The 9792-nt window shown below is 40.4% G+C and overlaps 1 protein-coding gene across 2 annotated transcripts in view; it reads left to right on the top strand.

Moving 5' to 3' along the window:
- Positions 1 to 2071: 2071 nt before the first annotated feature.
- CCNI2 (cyclin I family member 2) overlaps positions 2072 to 9792 on the top strand; it is a 103658-nt gene continuing 95937 nt past the window's right edge. Inside the window, exon 1 of one of the 2 annotated variants that reach the window (XM_053717181.1) lies at positions 2072 to 3172. The gene's annotated coding sequence lies outside the window, so the exon portion shown is untranslated. The remainder of the gene's footprint in view (positions 3173 to 9792) is intronic. The other variant, XM_053717182.1, reaches the window with a different exon arrangement.

Below are 9792 nucleotides of genomic sequence, written 5' to 3'. Positions count from 1 at the left end.
CTTCCGCACGACCACGCCACACCACTGCTGTCTGATCCTCACTGACTGATCCTTTGTTACGGCCAGGTATGTTTGTCCTTGCGCAGTCTCTATTGCGCATGACAGCTTCATCAAAACATACCTGGCCTTTTATTATATAGGATGTGGCTTACGAAGGACATTTTGAGGTAAAATATCTTCCTTTTTACTTATAGCTGTTTATGTGATATTTTCTAGCCAGCTGTTTAAATATATATTACATAATTTCAAGCGATTAAGCAAATGGGGGAAATGTTGCATAAGTATTTTGCCCCACTAAAGGTCTGTGAAAATCCCTGAGGCAACCCCCAGAAAAGCCTGTGATACTCCATACAAACGTTTCTGCATGATTCTTCTAATAAACTGGAATACAGGCCAGCATATGCAGCTTTATTGGTCACCCTTGTTATCAAACTGAACTTCCAATAAAATGTATATTCTAATGTAATAATGAAATCTTCTATTTCATAAGACCATTAGGCCTTGGTTACACATATAGTGCAAAAATATTAGAGCTATTATGCGTTAACATCGCTCAAGTTAAATCAACAGCGCCTCTATTTTTGTGCTCATATTACATGTTAAAAGTAATACTTTATTGCTCAAGCGATAATCTAGGTCTTTCTAACGTCTAGATGTTGGATAGTGGCTGGTCTGCTAAATCTCTCACATAATAGACTTATATGGGGGTGCACTGAAAAGCTCATGTTGGCTACTGATCGAGCACTAAGCTTTTGGTGCATTAAATCTCAGCTAAAGTAGTGTACTACTGGCTGCATCCTCATCTGGATCTGGCTCAGGGCATAAGAACTCTGGGAAGTGCTGAAAGAAGCCTGGTATAATATACCAGAAGATTACTTCAGAAGACTTCAGGGCAGTCTACCCAAAAGAGTTCAAGATGTGCTTAGTGCCTAGTGAGGTCACACTAAATACTGACTTTTGCCTGAAGAAACCATTTTGTTCTGTATTTCCTGTATTTTCTGTTTGTATCTTAATAAAGAGACTAAAAAATAAATATGGATGGTCATTAAAACTTTGCTTAAATTGAATGTCAATTTTGATGCTAAAGTGCCCGGTTTTTAAAAATTTGATTAAAAACAGGGGCACTTTAATTCATCAAAATGTACATTTCACACCTGTTGAGAAAAAAAACCTTACCTTTTATTCTTCACAGCAGCTCCAGCTTCCTCCGCCCATGGCAAAGCCTCTTCCTGGGTCTAAAATGAGGAATCCGGCTTCCTCCAATCACGGCGTTGAATCAGACACTGGTGCCCCCGGGGGAAGCCGTGATCGGAGGATGACCTATCCATCATTTCTGACGTCAGAAATGGCTTGCAATGACCGGAGGAAGCTGGAGCTGCTGTGAAGATTAAAAGGTAATTTTTTTTCTCAACAGGAGTGAAATGTAAATTTTGATGAATTAAAGTGCCCCTGTTTTTAATCTAATTTTTAAAAACCGGGCACTTTAGCATCAAAATTGACATTCACTTTAAACATCAAAGCTGGTGGTGGCCTAAGACTTTGCACAGTACTGTATGTAAAAAGAACATATGTGCAATACTGCGCATATTTATCTTCAGGAACAAAAAGTGTAGACGTTGAGTCATGTTTTGGGGTGTTTTCTCCATAGACTTTCCTAAGACAGCACTTACACATGGATACAATGAGTTCCATTTATCAAGCAGCGGATGCTGCTTCTGAGGCCCATCGCTTAAGGCTCGCCTGAAACGAAAGTTAAGAAGCAGCGGTTGTAAGACCGCTTCTCCTTTACCCGTCCGACACCTTTTAGGTCCTGATCCAATATGATTGGCAGACCATGCTAGTGGCTGATTGGCTGCCAGTGAGTGGGATTGCACACGCATTTCTGGTGAAATGCTTGTGCACTGATAAGCCTGCAGCGATGTCGAGCAGACATGATTCACTACAGCGAATCATGTCCGCTCAACATTTAATAAATGGAGCCCATTGTTTGAAACCCTCAAACTACATATTTTTATACATTTCTGCAAGTTTTTATACATGTGTAACTGTTTGGCCATGTCAGTACTTACACACAGCACAACCTTAAAGGTACAGCTCACTGTACTGGCACACACAACCACAGAGACTTTAAGGGACAACTCACACCACATGCAGTCTTAAAGGGACAAATCACAATATGAACACACACAACCTTGCACGCCCTCAGTCTTAAAGGGACAGGCACACACAACTCACAGGGACACTCAGTCTTAAAGGGACAGGTGTGCACACACACACACAGCCTTTAAATGGACAACTTACACCACAAGCGCAGTCTTAAACTAACAGATCACAGTATGCACACACTCAACCATGCACACTCTCAAAGTCATAAAGGGATAGACACAAAACGCAGTCTTAAAGGGACACAGTCTTTAAGGGACAGGTATTGATATTTTTGTGCTGTATAAATTAACTTTTTGGGAATTCTTTTGGGGGTGTTGTGCAGATTGTCAAACGTTTATGCATCTATTGGTTAAGCTCTATACCATTCTAACACAGTGTCATGTAAAGGCTCAATAATTTACAAGCCACATAGATCAATATAATATGTACATTCTGCAAAGTATTTATGCTCAAAGTTCTCTGCTGAGCCCCCTTTCTCAGGTGTTCAGTTAAGGGACCGAACTTTGCAGTACACTGTACAGCCTGTACGTTACAATGTTTATATGTGTGTGGCGTGCTGCAGCCCAGCCCTACAGCTGCTGTAATCACGTCCTCACTCAGCTGACGCTCAAACTTGGGCGGAGCTTGATGGTTTCAAACACCCTTCCCACTATCGCAGCTTGTAAACAAAAAGGGAGAGCTGCATAACTGCATTACTGTACTGCTATACTATACACAGCTCTTGTAGAGTTCGGTATTTTATTTATGTTTGTTTTATTATTTTTATCTCAAAAGCCGCCACTGATGAGCCGTTGCAGTCTGCATCCCTGCTCTGCTTTCAATCAGCCCTTTAATATGACCCCTGAATCTGGGGCTTTGCAGCAAAATAAAACCACAACAAAGCTTCAGGAAATTTATTTGCACATAGGCTACCTGTCAGAAATGGAGTAAATTGGATGTATAGATGGCGGATTGCAAGATCTGACCGTACAAACTGGAATTCAGCACAGCCTGCAGCCTTGGAGAGGTAATATATATAGATTTGCAATGATTTCTCCCATTTCTGCGAGTGTCCCGCCCAAAGATCTTGTTGAGCGAGCGGCGGGTTCCAACGGTTCTGTATTTAATAAACAGTGAATTATTTTAACCTATGCTGGGAAGCATTACTGCTGAGCATTGCCGTTTTTGGTTGGCAGCCAACTTTGTCACATTTTCATGTATTTTTTAATTAAGTTCTTATGACGATCTCTCTAACTGTAACTCTCTTTGTTTCTGTACTTCTGTATTTTTAAGTAGGGACTTTTCTTCCCCATAAATTACTGCTCAGTTTCTGTTTTCTAAGCTTCATGTAAAACGTTGTGGTAAACAAAGATTAAAATAGTAACGAGGTATACTTTTTTTATTGCTAGTTTTAATTTTACATTTTAATATTTTGTTTTTTTATATGTTGCCTTTAAAGTTTAGCTTTCAGAGGTACTTTTTAAAATGTCTGATGTTCAGGCAACTTTTTTTTTTTCTCTTTACATAGCATTGTTCTTTGGAGTATTAGAGCCACAATACCTCAAAATTAGGCCAAATTAAGTTTTATTCTCTCATTTAGTAGTGTTCTCTACATAAATCGGATGTATACATCTATAGTATAACACAGAGAACATTTGAGGTAATAATCATGTTTATCTACCCCCACAAAAATGACGTCATAGAAGAACCATAGGCCCAGCAAGTATGTCCAATATTTCCTAAAAGTATAAACTTATCTAGTTGGTAGGACAGCCTTATACATATCCCAGGCCACAGTGTTTGTCATTACCACCTCTTGTGGAAGTTTACTCCATGAATCAATCACCCTTTTTGTAAGAAGTGCTAAAAGACCCTAAAACAGCCACACATGCAAGCTCTCAATCCAAACAAACTGGGAACAAGTAAAGGGTGCACAGGAATATGTAATCACCCCAGTCATATACAAAACACGGAAGGGGGCTGCACTCCTAGACCGGACCGGGTACACATCCCATGACCCTGCAACATGCTCAGCCCTGGGTGCTCACTGGCACTCACAAGAAGCTGTGCTGTCCCCAGAGTCACAGGCAGTTAACCCCAGACAGGTCTGGGTGCAAGAACCTTAGGGGAAATTACAAAACAAATTATTACAACAGACAGTGAAAGCCCCGCACTCACTAGAAAGCTCTCAGCTAAGATTAAAAGCAAAAATGGAAAGGTTAGTTACTGCATCTGACTGGGGTGATTACATAAGCCTGTGCACCCTTCACTTGTTCCCAGTTTGTGTGGATTGAGTGCTTGCATTGTGTGGCTGTTTTAGGGTCCCAGGTGTTTGGAAAGGACCTTGACGTGGTACCTGGGCTTGTCCCATTTGGCCAGATACGGTAACTAACCTTTCTATTTTGCTTTTAATCTTAGCTGAGAGCCTGCTAGTGAGTGCAGGGCTTTCTCTGTGTGTTGTATTAATTTGTTTTGTAATTTCCCCTATGGTTCTTGCACCCAGACCTGTCTGGGCTTAGATGCCTGTTACTCTGGGGACAGCACAGCTTCTTGTGAGCACCCAGGGCTGAACATATTGCAGGGTCATGGGATGTGTGTCTGGTCCAGGAGTGCAGTCCCCTTCTGTGTATGTATGTGTGAGTGTATATGTATATATATATATATATATATATATATATATATATATATATATATATATATATATTATACACACAATGCTATAAGAGAGAAGGATTGAGCAAAAATAAATGGTCAATCAAAGAGGGACACAAGCCGCACTTAGTTAATCAGAGTTTTTATTTACTATGTAGCTCTGAACAACCATCAATCAGGACGTCTACCCTCCACCCTATTCCTTTTAAAACCGGAATACACACCAAATAAAATACATAGCGAATTCAAAAAAGAGGAAACCAAAAATTGGCTAAAAGCAGTACAACATAAAGCAGGTAGTGTACCGTGTGGACACTGCGTGTACTGTCCATTTGTCAAAAGATCTGCTACATTTAGCACCCCAACCCGGGGGTAAGGTGTATTATGTAAGAGAGAGGATATCATGTACCTCTAAAAATGTAATATCTGCTTAACTGTTCATGCCCCAGATTCTATGTAGGGAAAACTACTAGAGAGTTCAAAAGTAGAATTCGAGAGCATAGAGACGACATTAAAAATGAGGACACAGATAGCCCAGTAGCAAGGCACTTTAAACTCTATCACAATTCAGATCACACGAAGTTGCAAATTATGGGCATTGAACAGTTAAAACAGAATAGACGGGGTGGCCATCTAGCTAGAATAATCTTACAGCATGAGTCAAGGTGGATTTTTAGGTTAAACACCTTAAGTCCAATTGGCTTAAATGAAAAAATGCAGGCTTTTGAAATTATCAATAGGTAGTTTTCTCCAACTTAAAAAGATTATAATGGCAATATAATCATAACTAGATTCTTTAAATGTAGCTAAAAAGCAATGGATCTAGTTGTGGAGGTGCATCTATTATATCACTAAAACTGTAAGGATCTATATGATGTTGTAATATAATTCTTTGTTTGCATAAGCCATATACAGCCGTTTGTACATAATATAAATAATAATGATCAGTTACTTTTTATGCGTTTTTTACGCTGGTTAGAAGACACGGTTTTGTTTTGAAGCTGTGTAGGTATGATTGTGCTTCGAAAGAGAGGGGGAGGTTTTAGTAACCAATGGCAATATAAAGCCTGACACACACCCCTTAAGAAACACATCTGATGAGGCCCCGACACTCAGCCCTATGTGGGAGGGGAGAAACGCGTCATGATTGAGTAAGCACGACGGGTGAACAGCTGAGAACAGAGCCAGCGGCATTCGGATTTCTCAGAGAAACGCTGAAGGGTACATGGCGGTAAGCAAGTGAAGCAGCCCCATTGCAGTAACAAAGACTTTTTAATCGCCTAAACTGCAAAACAGGTACTGAATAAAACGTCCCTTGTATTGGCTTTGAAGTCTTGCGGCTGACAGCCGGGTCTGTCCCGCCAGGGTACATTGTGCGTTTATCTTCAAAAGAGACCGCATGCATATCACTCACAAGTTTGTTCACAGTATGAAATAACAAGTATGAACCTTGCAATCAAGCTGTTACACTGTGTAAAAGTAAAGAAATTGTGTCCAGAACCAGAGCGTGTGCATACACTAAAGAGCCTGGAAACTGAACATCTACTTTGTCTATAACAGCTGTAACTTTGGGGCCCCGTAACAACATACAGACTTTTGATGATACTTTAATTTCCATCTCCCCCCCTCAGTTTTATTTGCAGTCAAGGTGATACATTGTATATGGTGTATGTGAGTTTGATAGGAATATTAATTACATTATAAGCTGGCCAGCCTGTTCCAATACCTGTGTATTTTATTTGGTGTGTATTACGGTTTTAAAAGGAATAGGGTGGAGGGTAGACGTCCTGATTGATGGTTGTTCAGAGCTACATACAGGGAGTGCAGAATTATTAGGCAAATGAGTATTTTGACCACATCATCCTCTTTATGCATGTTGTCTTACTCCAAGCTGTATAGGCTCGAAAGCCTACTACCAATTAAGCATATTAGGTGATGTGCATCTCTGTAATGAGAAGGGGTGTGGTCTAATGACATCAACACCCTATATCAGGTGTGCATAATTATTAGGCAACTTCCTTTCCTTTGGCAAAATGGGTCAAAAGAAGGACTTGACAGGCTCAGAAAAGTCAAAAATAGTGAGATATCTTGCAGAGGGATGCAGCACTCTTAAAATTGCAAAGCTTCTGAAGCGTGATCATCGAACAATCAAGCGTTTCATTCAAAATAGTCAACAGGGTCGCAAGAAGCGTGTGGAAAAACCAAGGCGCAAAATAACTGCCCATGAACTGAGAAAAGTCAAGCGTGCAGCTGCCAAGATGCCACTTGCCACCAGTTTGGCCATATTTCAGAGCTGCAACATCACTGGAGTGCCCAAAAGCACAAGGTGTGCAATACTCAGAGACATGGCCAAGGTAAGAAAGGCTGAAAGACGACCACCACTGAACAAGACACACAAGCTGAAACGTCAAGACTGGGCCAAGAAATATCTCAAGACTGATTTTTCTAAGGTTTTATGGATTGATGAAATGAGAGTGAGTCTTGATGGGCCAGATGGATGGGCCCGTGGCTGGATTGGTAAAGGGCAGAGAGCTCCAGTCCGACTCAGACGCCAGCAAGGTGGAGGTGGAGTACTGGTTTGGGCTGGTATCATCAAAGATGAGCTTGTGGGGCCTTTTCGGGTTGAGGATGGAGTCAAGCTCAACTCCCAGTCCTACTGCCAGTTTCTGGAAGACACCTTCAAGCAGTGGTACAGGAAGAAGTCTGCATCCTTCAAGAAAAACATGATTTTCATGCAGGACAATGCTCCATCACACGCGTCCAAGTACTCCACAGCGTGGCTGGCAAGAAAGGGTATAAAATAAGAAAATCTAATGACATGGCCTCCTTGTTCACCTGATCTGAACCCCATTGAGAACCTGTGGTCCATCATCAAATGTGAGATTTACAAGGAGGGAAAACAGTACACCTCTCTGAACAGTGTCTGGGAGGCTGTGGTTGCTGCTGCACGCAATGTTGATGGTGAACAGATCAAAACACTGACAGAATCCATGGATGGCAGGCTTTTGAGTGTCCTTGCAAAGAAAGGTGGCTATATTGGTCACTGATTTGTTTTTGTTTTTGAATGTCAGAAATGTATATTTGTGAATGTTGAGATGTTATATTGGTTTCACTGGTAAAAATAAATAATTGAAATGGGTATATATTTGTTTTTTGTTAAGTTGCCTAATAATTATGCACAGTAATAGTCACCTGCACACACAGATATCCCCCTAAAATAGCTATAACTAAAAACAAACTAAAAACTACTTCCAAAACTATTCAGCTTTGATATTAATGAGTTTTTTGGGTTCATTGAGAACATGGTTGTTGTTCAATAATAAAATTAATCCTCAAAAATACAACTTGCCTAATAATTCTGCACTCCCTGTAGTAAATAAAAACTCTGATTAACTAAGTGCGGCTTGTGTCCCTCTTTGACCGTTTATTTTTGCTCAATCCTTCTTTCTTATAGCATTGTAAATTATTTGAGGCAGCCAGCACAGTTTGAGAGTGTTGGAATTTGAGAGTAAATTTGTGCACAACCACACATCCTCATTTAATATAGTGTGTATATGTATGTGTGTGTGTATATGTGTGTGTGTGTGTATATATATATATATACCCTGTTCCAAATTATGCCAATGATATCTTTCTCATTTACCTAAATAATTGATGTAAACAACAGTCGGCATAATTCTCATGTTATCAACTATTAAGAGTACAATTCAAATTTTATTGAACAAACCTCCTAATGATAACCGTATTTGTTTCTCAAAATAAAAACTTACAATGCACTGTTCCAAATTATTATGCATAGTGAGTTTCAAAAGAACTGAAAATTGTCATTTGTTGTGTTTGCAGCATATTTACTGAAATCAAAAGCTATTTCAATCAAACTTTGAACAACATTTTAACTTTTTAAACATTTTAACAGGTCAAGTTACATTTTAACATAGGACCCCTTATTTGATATCAGCTTCACAAGTCTTGCATCCATTGAACTTGTGAGTTTTTGGACAGTTTCTGCTTGAATTTGTTTGCAAGATGTCAGAATAGCCTCCCAGAGCTGCTGTTTGGATGTAAACTGCCTCCCACCCTCATAGATCTTTTGCTTGAGGATGCTCCAAAGGTTCTCAATAGGATTGAGGTCAGGGGAGGATAGAGGCCACACCATGACTTTCTCTCCTTTTATCCCCATAGCAGCCATTGATGCAGAGGTATTCTTTGCAGCATGAGATGGTGCATTGTCATGCATGAAGATGATTTTATTATGGAAAGCATAGTTCTTCCTTCCGTACCAGGGAAGGAAGTGGTCAGTCAGGAACTCCACATACATTGCAGAGGTCATCTTTACACCTTCGGGGACCCTAAAGGGGCCGACCAGCTCTCTTCCCATGATTCCGGCCCAAAACATGACTCCACCACCACCTTGCTGATGTTGCAGCCTTATTGGAACAGGGTGGCCATCCACCAACCATCCACTACTCCCTCCATCTGGACCATCCAGGGTTGCACGGCACTCATCAGTGAACAGAACTGTTTGAAAATTAGTCTTCGTGTATTTTTCTACCCAATGCAGCAGTTTCTGCTTGTGAGCATTGGTTAGTGGTGGCTGAATGGAAGGTTTATGCACAGTTGCAAGACTCTGGAGGACTCTACACCTTGATGTCCGTGGGACTCCAGAGGCACCAGCAGCTTCAAATATCTGTTTGCTGCTATGTAATGGTATTTTAGCAGCTGCTCTCTTGATCTGATTCATTGATCTGGCAGAAATCTTCCTCAATGTCCCTTTATCTGCACGAACCTGTCTGTGCTCTGAATAAGCCACAAATCTCTTAATAGTGTGATGATCACGCTAAAGTTTTTGTGAAATATCTAATGTTTTCATACCTCGTCCAAGGCATTGAACTATTTCACTCTTTTCGGTAGTAGAGAGATCCTTTTTCTTCCCCATATTGCTTGAAAATGGTGCTCTGCTTAATAATGTGGAACACCCTCCTTTAGTAGTTTTTC

The sequence above is a fragment of the Bombina bombina genome, chromosome 6, assembly GCF_027579735.1.
Source record: "Bombina bombina isolate aBomBom1 chromosome 6, aBomBom1.pri, whole genome shotgun sequence".
Lineage (NCBI taxonomy): Eukaryota > Metazoa > Chordata > Amphibia > Anura > Bombinatoridae > Bombina > Bombina bombina.
The sequence above is the reverse complement of the archived record's forward strand: the minus strand, read 5'-3'. Positions and strand labels throughout refer to the sequence as shown.